The sequence below is a fragment of the Triticum urartu genome, chromosome 2A (genome assembly GCF_056163025.1).
Source record: "Triticum urartu cultivar PI428250 chromosome 2A, HENAU_Tu73, whole genome shotgun sequence".
NCBI classification, from domain to species: Eukaryota; Viridiplantae; Streptophyta; class Magnoliopsida; order Poales; family Poaceae; genus Triticum; species Triticum urartu.
The window spans coordinates 651,039,645-651,049,247 of record NC_141874.1 but is presented as its reverse complement, the minus strand read 5'-3'; the positions used below and the strand labels follow the sequence as shown (position 1 = coordinate 651,049,247).

Here is a 9,603-nt window from a genome sequence, read left to right as displayed (position 1 = left end):
TCAGGTAACTCTTACGTGTGACACTCAATATGTGAGTTGTTCACTTTCACGCAGATGAGTGATCAGTGTGTGATGGCGTTGGACTGATACTTTGGAAGTTGGGAGCACAAACTAGAGTAACAACAAACTTAATTTTGCTCGAGTGTAGACTGTGGTCAAGAAAAGAAGGGACTACAAGTTGCAGGTGGAGTCATATGGAGTCTTTGGAGTAGCAGCGGTTTTCATGGGATAAGCTCAAGTCCAATGTACATGAAAGTTTGACGCATTGACGAATTCAAGATGGTGGAGAATATTCGCTAAGGTGGAGTTTGTTAGAGTTGTGTCGAATATTGTGTACAAGGTAGGTTACAGTTGGACTAGGAGTTGTATTGTGTTTACATAGGATGTGGAGTCGTGTCCTAATAGGACACTTGTATCCTAGGACTCTCATATATAGTGGGGGTAGACACACGATGTAACTTATGCCAACATAATAGCACAGGCGCAAGGGGGAGCCGGCGGCGTGTGCCGGCGCCCAGGTGGCCGGAGTGTGGTATTGTGACGGTGTCACGGGGAGGAGCGCTCGTAGTCAGGCCCCGGAGATGTAGCCATATCGGTGAATCTCGTTAACAAATCTTGGTGTCGTGCTCGTGTGATTGCTTGATCCTCGGATGATCAAGGAATGCCTTAAATTCATTTTAACACACAATGTAAGTTGCAGTGGATGCAACTTTGTTTTTTCAGTTATAATTATTTGAAACTGATGAAACCCATTAGATTTGCGTCGTGATTCTTACTCGATGAGAGTTGCAACTAATTGAGAACTATTCTCTTCGTTCCATAATATAAGAGCGTTTTTTACACTACATTAGTGTCAAAAACGCTCTTATATTATGAAACCGAGTGTAGTATTAAAAACGCTTTTATATTATGAAACGGAGAGAGTACTCGGTAACTAATTGAAAACTAGTCGCTTCATTATTTTTACCGGACAAATAGCCAAACTACAAAACAAACATAGAGAAAAATCTTATACGACCCATCGGTGGACCAACTAGGCAAATCAGATAGGAAACTACGATGATTGCCAAATTGAGGGAAGGCCAGCTGAGCTGAGTTACTCCACCAACTGAACGCCATACGATACATCCTCGCACTGCCGGATGTAGGGGACTAGCTTGCCGTTGTCGCTGTCTCCCCTGGTCCGGCAGTCATAGTGCGGCGGCTTCATGAAGCAGGGCTCGATGGTGGAGGCGAGACGACACGGCGGATCGGGGACCTTCCCGTCGACGGGGAGCATGAGCACCCAGGGCCTCAGCCCAGCCAGCCCCTGGCTGACGTAGCCGAACGTGGATTGGGCGGACGTGACGACCACGTCCGAAAAGCTGAGCAACACTATCTCAGCCAACGCCTTCTGGTTGTGCTGCCGCTTCTCCGAGTGCTGCGTGCCCAGGTGCGTCGGCTGGAACACGCTCACAGTCACAGCCGCGCCGTGCTCGTAGTACAGTACAGACTGCTGATCTTATCGTACTAGTCCCCGTTGAGCGAGACGACAAGCACGGCCTTGCGTTTCGTCTGCTCCTGCTCCTGGTGCTGGTCAGAGTCAGAGCTCGGGAGAGTAACGTTGTCGACGGCGGGCAGGAGGCTCTCGCACGAGATGATCTGGTTGTAGCGTTGGTCGGCGGAGATGCGCGCATACTTGAACTCGCGTACCTGGACGCCCACCCGCGCGCTCCTCCGCCGGGGCGAGGTACGAGCTGTAGTACCGCGTCGCCATGCCCCACACTGTGTTGCTCGGGTGGAACAGGTACCGCCCGAGGTGGTGGAACACGGTGTCGCGGCGCGGGAACAGCCGGACCAGCTCTTCCTCGTACCGCGGGAGGAAGAAGAGGCCCGGCACGAAGTAGTTGTCGGAGCGGAGCACGAGCCATCGCACGCCATGCAGCGTCTCCTGTCCGTCGTCGCAGAAGAAGCGCCGATCGTCCGGCTTGTAGTTGGTCTTGCATATCCGCATATATATAGCACGCTTCTACTAGGCTGGGCAGCCATATCCGCATGCATTTCTCTTCTTTTTGGCCCTCCTTGTTCCACGTCCTGCTTACATACAGTACATATATACTACTCCACTGGAGGGGAACGTTTGGTTCTTGGGTACATATGTACCCTATATGAAAAAAAAATAGCAATTCAATAAAAAGTCAAAAAAGATTGAAAATATTTTTGAAATAAAGTTGATCTTTCATTGTACTAGTGAGAAAAGTTTCACAAAAGGAAAATTCCTCTTTGACTTCTTTTTAAAAAAGACAAATTTTCGGTCAAAATAGCGTGAATAGTGACCTATAATAGCAAATAAATTTTGTCTTTTTTACTGTGAAGTCAATGTTGGTTCCTTTTTGATGAAAACTTATATACTAGTGCGCAAGTAAGTCAAATTTAATCTAAAAATACTTTTGAACTATTTTGACTTTTTGTTTAATTGTTTAAAAAAAATTCATATAGGGTGTATATACATGCGAGAGCCAAAGGGTATTTCCCCTACTCCACTAGGAAGGAGTAGTCACGAAGAAAAGCACATGCGTTGACCTCGACTTGTGTGTGCCCTCATGGTCATGGACGGGATGAGTAACACGGGGTTAAAGTGGCAAGTATGATCGTACTACTCCCTCCGTTCCGAATTACTTGTCGCAGGTATTGATGTATCTAGATGTATTTTAGTTACATCCATTTCTGCGACGAGTAATTTGAAACGGAGGGAGTACAAGTTAGAGCGAGCTGACCAAATCAAGCACCACCACCAATTCCGCGCTGGAGACCTTACGCGCTCAACATAATGCACATCGATCCGACGGCGGTCGCAACATGCATGTGCCGCTGGGCTGATAGAGCTATACACGACTGGCAGCGTGCAAGCGACGGTTGTGCAAATGCTGCGTATTTTCAGGTCAACTAGGAAATTTTTTCACGGCGTTAGTAAGAAATTCCATTTGCTTTATTTGCAGTATTGTGCATAGATTTGACAAGGTAATCGAAAAGAAACAGTCTAGCAAAATCGTGTGTTGCAATAATGTTAGAATTGAGCACACAAAAAAACATGCTCAGTGTGTTAGATCGATGAGAGCACACAACCATGAGTACCATTACAATTCCATGCTCTTTTTTACTCTCAATTCCAAATGAAAGTGAGTGATGAGATTTAGGCAACTGCTAGCCTGTACACTGAATATTATTAATTTCTATGTAAGAATATGGTACATGTAGTCTCAAGCAGAATTAACAGTAGATTCGTACTACATTTTACAAAACCTGGAGTGCTACACCATTAATTTGGTATATTATTTTACACACAACTTTGGGAACTGCCAGTTTCCAACCTTCAAAACTGGATTGCACCCCATGTGCAGGTGCAGCCAAGCAGTGGCGGAGCTACATCCACATGTTTGGGCGGGCCAGCTAAGATAAATAATACAGTATACATCTAAAGTTTTGCTCTTAGGGCTCAAATTAAGCACCAGTCTTCACTAAACTTTAGTTGAGCTGGGCGGGCCATGGCCTGGTTTTGCCCAGCCGTAGCTCCGCCACTGCAGCCAAGACTTGTGGTTCCACATTTGCACAAAACTCTAATTATGTCATAGAGGCAAAATCTTGTCAGCCATCTGACTGACAGAGTGTCGTTGGCCTTGAAATTTCCCATTTCCAAGCATGAAATTATTGGATAAATTACTAACAAAGGAGTTGGAAGAAACTGTCCAAGGTATCACCTGCAGATACAGGCCAGATGCTAAACAGTGACAAGTAGCTGGTGCAACTGCTGATTTAGAGTCAGACCGCCTAGCATTCATAAAGAACTTTAAACATTCTTAGAATTTAATTTTCCCTATAGAAACATATTGGTATGCATAAAGACATGAGGTGGAGCAAAAGTTGAGCTGCTAAGACATGCTTAATGACAGGAAGTAACTCATAGGAAAAATGGAAATATACAACTTGTTGGATCTTGGCCAGTGGTAAACGTCCGTTTATGTTGTTTGAACCCAAGTTCGTCAGAACAAATAATGCATTTGTTCTCTTTTGTATTAACTTACTCGGTGGGCAACTACCGCTAGAGCTTGTACACCATCTTATATTCAGTAAAGAAACTGCATATATTTAAGAGTAATAGACTTGTTAAAGTAGACAGCACAATCTCCTAAAGATCTTTGTTTATATGTATCTGATTATGGAACTGTGGCAATGGTGTTGCAAGAGAAGCCAAAGTACGAAAATTCAGCAAACAACATAAAAAGGAAATATATATATAAATACAGTATGAAGAAAACATACCCTTTTTTCACAGAATCACGATGCTTTTCGATGTTTCGTGTACTAATGCAACAAATCTGTCAATTGGAAGACAATAAGGGAAAACAATAAATAGTCCTAATTTGACAGCATGCCAACTATCTAGGCAAACAATGGCATAACATCATGAATGATGCCCAATCCAAACCAAAAAGCACCAACGTGATATTAGTTATTGGTGGTGACCACCTACATTGAGTAAGACACATGTTAAGAGACTTCTTGGTAATTAAAATAACGGGAAATCTAACGACCAGTCGACTGGTGGTTTGCGTCAGGCACGCACGATCCACGCCTGACGGGAATCGAACCCAGGACGCAAGGCCTCCGCACGCTCCCTTTGACCAACGAGCTACAACATTTTAGTGCTCCAAGTTAAAAAACATAAGAACTTAATCTTTTAAACCTTGTAGCATCAAAATGAAAGTTGTGCTAATTCCCAATTTTTTTGCTGGGAGCTGGAATCAAACTCCAGACTTAAGAATTGTGACGAGGGACATGAACCACATGGACTAAGCTGCTTGTTGTGACAAATTGTTGTGTGGTGTAGTACTTGTGTCAATTCCTAAAGCTCGACTGAAAGTTAGCAACAGATCCCTACAACCTGATTGTTGCTCGTTGTGGATCGCACGACCCCGAGGACCCCGTCCGGATCGCCCGCACAACCCACGTCTCTCCCGACGCTGGCCCGTTCTCTTTTACTTTTTCCCCAACGCATGCCTGTTCCGTCTACTTTTTTTCCTCACATGATCACATTCCATCGGCCCATGTTCCTAAATTAAGAGGAACATTTACAGATCGCATCCTTGCCCACGTTTCAAAAAAAATTGATGCTGGATAAGAATCAAACCATGTACCTCAAGTAGTAATTCCTACGACACAAACCACTAGCCCCGCTTCAGACTTGCTGTTTTTTAAACAAGTTTACATGATACTTGTTCTTGGTTAATACGAGTTTGAACATTAAAAATTAGTGGTCAGGTCAATGATTCCCACACTAACGTGATTCTTTTGGCCTGATTTTTTTTTGAAACATCCCCCAATAATGTTGTGTGAATAACATGGTCATTAATGCACCACGGACCTGATAACTTACACACAAACACCCTGATAACTCACACATCACAGACCTGATAATTTATGTACCCCGGTCCTGATAAATTTGGCATCGGGGGGGGGGGGGGGAGGGGAGGGGGATCATGTATCCCCCGGTAACTATCATGTGAATAGCATGGTAACTCACACATCGGAGACCTAATAACTTATGCACCCCGGTCCTGGTATTTTTTGTGAGGGAGGAGTGATGAAGTATACACCCTATAACTTTTATGTGAATAGCATGGTAACTCACATCTCGTAGACCTGATAACTAATGCACCCTAGTCTTTTGGTAAATTTGGTGACTGGATGGGGGGAGGGTGGTTGATGAAATATATGCTTTGTAACTTTTTGTGTGAATAACATGATAACTCACATATCGCAGACCTGATAACTTATTTTGCCCCAGTCCTGATAACCTTGGCGGCGGTGGTGAGGGGTGGGGAAGGGTTGTTGATGCAAGATACCTCCGGTAACTTTTTTGTCAATATCATGATAACTCACACATCATATACCTGATAACTTTGCCGTCGGGGGGGGGGGGGAGGGGGGGCTGATCAAGTATCCCCGGTAACATTCGTGTGAATAGCATGGTAACTCACACATTGGAGACCCGATAATTTATGCACCCCGGTCCTAGTACTTTTCGCGAGGGAGGGGTGATGAAATATACCCCCGATAACTATTATATCAATAGCACGGTAACTCACACCTCGTAGACCTGATAACTAATGTACCCCAGTCTTTGGTAAATTTGGTTACTGGGTGGGCGTAGGGTGGTTGATGAAATATGCCATTGGTAACTTTTTGTGTGAATAACATGATAACTCACACATCGCAGAGCTGGTAACTTATGTGCCTCAGTCCTGATAACTTTGGCGACGGTGGTGAGGAGTGGGGGAGGGTTGTTGATGAAATATACCTCCGTTAACTTTTTTTGTCAATATCATGGTAACTCACACATCATAGACCTGATAACTTAGGTATAAACAACGCGGTAACTTTACTTATGTGCAAATAGCACGGTAATGCATGCATCCGGAGCTGATAACTTAGATATAAATACCACTGTAAATTTGACCCAGGGGAAAGAAGTCGTTTAAAACACATCTCCGGCCACTTCTGTATAAATAACATGTTAATATACATATAACATAACTGATAACTTTACAGTAACTTTTCACCAAAAAAGTGATCAAAACATGTCAACATGAGATCTAGTTTTGAAGTTCTCATCACGATGGATTTTTTATGTGAAAATGATTTTTCAATAAAAACAATAGTTTGAGCAATAAAACATTTTACATCTTCGAAATAGCGAGAATTTACAATGACATCAGGTTTTCTGTGCTCCACTGTTTTTGCATGTGGAGAGAATGTTGGAGGAGCCATTTTTATGCCCCGGCAATTTTCATGTAAACCTAATGGTAACTGGCGTATCACATAGGTGATAACTCATTTAGCCTAAGTCTGATAACTTTTCATCTGAAAAAAAGTCATCGAAACATACCAACATGGGATCTAGTTTTGGAGGTCTCGTCGCGATGAATCTTTTATGTGAAAAGGGTTTTTCAATCGGATCAATAGTTTGAGCTACAAAACGTTTTGAAGTTTTAAAATATGAAGAATCTTTGCTAACATCACCTGTTTTGTCTTTTAGTTTGCATGCATGCATAGAATTATTAATCATTGCTAGTTGCATGCGATTTCCTCAGGATTAGCTAGCTAGTAAGGCCTCTTTTGGTTCATAGGATTGGATTATCATAGAAATAGGAATCTTGTAGGAAATAAGATGACATGTATCTCAAATCCTATGAGTAGGAATAGGAAACAAGATGTCATTTGGTTGACACCAAAGGAATTTTTCCATTGAGTCTAGGCTCTTTTTTATTTTTCTATGAAATGTGTGTTGGGTTTCGTAGTAATTTCAAAAAAAATTCCTACGCACACGCAAGATCATGTGATGCATAGCAACGAGATGGGAGAGTATTGTCTACGTACCCACGCAGACCGACTGCGGAAGCGTTGATGCAACGTAGAGGAAGTAGTCGTACGTCTTCACGATCCAACCGATCAAGTACCAAAACTACGGCACCTCCGAGTTCGAGCACACGTTCAGCTCGATGACAATCCCCGGACTCCGATCCAGCCAAGTGTCGGGGAAGAGTTCCGTCAGCACGACGGCGTGGTGACGATCTTGATGCACTACAGCAGCAGGGCTTCGCCTAAACTCCGCTACAGTATTATCGAGGAATATGGTGGCTGGGGGCACCGCACACGGCTAAGGAATAGATCACGTGGATCAACTTGTGTGTTTCTGGGGTGCCTCCGCCTCAGTATATAAAGGAGCCAAGGGGGAGGGGGGCGCCGGCCAGGAGGAGGGCGCAGGAGGAGTCCTACTCCTTCCGGGAGTAGGACTCCCCCCCCAATCCTAGTTGGACTAGGATTCCCCGAGGGGGAAAGAGGGAGAGGGGGGCCGGCCACCTCTCCTAGTCCTAATAGGACTAGGGGAAGGGGGAGGTGCGCAGCCACCTTGGGCTGCCCCTTTCTCCTTCCCACTAAAGCCCATTAAGGCCCATATGGCTCCCGGGGGGTTCCGGTAACCTCCCGGTACTCCGGTAAAATCCCGATTTCACCCGGAACACTTCTCCGATTTGGGATTAGTGTATCCAATAGTTTCCTTTGGATATCCTATGAAGATTTACTTCTCTGATTTGGGTTCGAGCTTATCATGTTAAAACTTTTTCACATAAGCATCGCAGTCCCAAACTTTAAGAAACGACAGCTTAGGTTTCTTGCCAAACCATAGTTCATACGGTGTCGTCTCAACGGATTTAGATGGTGCCCTATTTAACGTGAATGCAACTGTCTCTAATGCATAACCCCAAAACGATAGTGGTAGATCGGTAAGAGACATCATAGATTGCACTATATCCAATAAAGTACGGTTATGACGTTCGGACATACCATTATGCTGTGGTGTTTCATGTGGCATGAGTTTGTGAAACTATTCCATATTGTTTTGATTGAAGACCAAACTCGTAACTCAAATATTTGTCTCCGCGATCAGATCGTAGAAACTTCTATTTTCTTGTCACGATGATTTCCCACTTCACTCTGAAATTCTTTAAACTTTTCAAATGTTTCAGACTTATGTTTCATCAAGTAGATATACCCATATCTGCTCAAATCATCTGTGAAGTTCAGAAAATAACGATACTTGCCGTGAGCCTTAACACTCATCGGACCGCATACATCAGTATGTATTATTCCAATAAGTCAGTTGCTCGCTCCGGAGAACGGAGTCTTAGTCATCTTGCCCATGAGGCATGGTTCGCAAGCATCAAGTGATTCATAATCAAGTGATTCCAAAATCCCATCAGCATGGAGTTTCTTCATGCGCTTTACACCAATATGACCTAAACGGCAGTGCTACAAATAAGTTGCACTATCATTATTAACTTTGCATCTTTTGATTTCAATATCATGATTATGTGTATCACTACGATCGAGATCCAACGAACTATTTTCATTGGGTGTGTAACCATATAAGGTTTTATTCATGTAAACAGAACAACAATTTATTCTCTTACTTAAATGAATAACCGTATCACAATAAACATGATCAAATCATATTCATGCTTAAGGCAAACACCAAATAACACTTATTCAGGTTCAACACTAATCCCGAAAGTATAGGGAGTGTGCGATGATGATCATATCAATCTTGGAACCACTTCCAACACACATCGTCACTTTACCCTTAACTAGTCTCTGTTTATTCTGCAACTCCCGTTTCGAGTTACTAATCTTAGCAACTGAACTAGTATTAAATACTGAGGGGTTGCTATAAACACTAGTAAAGTACACATCAATAACATGTATATCAAATATACTTATGTTCACTTTGCCATCCTTCTCATCCGCCAATCACTTGGGGTAGTTCCGCTTCTAGTGACCAGTCCCTTTGCAGTAGAAGCACTTAGTCTCAGGCTTAGGACCAGACTTGGGCTTCTTCACTTGAGCAGCAACTTGCTTGCCGTTCTTCTTGAAGTTCCCCTTGTTTCCTTTGCCCTTTTCTTGAAACTAGTGGTCTTGTTAACCATCAACACTTGATGTTTTCTTGATTTCTACCTTCGTTGATTTCAGCATCACGAAGAGCTTGGGAATTACTTTTGTCATCCCTTG

The 9,603-nt window shown here is 43.4% G+C and overlaps 1 pseudogene; it reads right to left on the bottom strand.

The window, feature by feature from the left end:
* Positions 1 to 1,070: 1,070 nt before the first annotated feature.
* LOC125537654 (galactoside 2-alpha-L-fucosyltransferase pseudogene) lies at positions 1,071 to 3,374 on the bottom strand (annotated as a pseudogene).
* Positions 3,375 to 9,603: the final 6,229 nt, after the last annotated feature.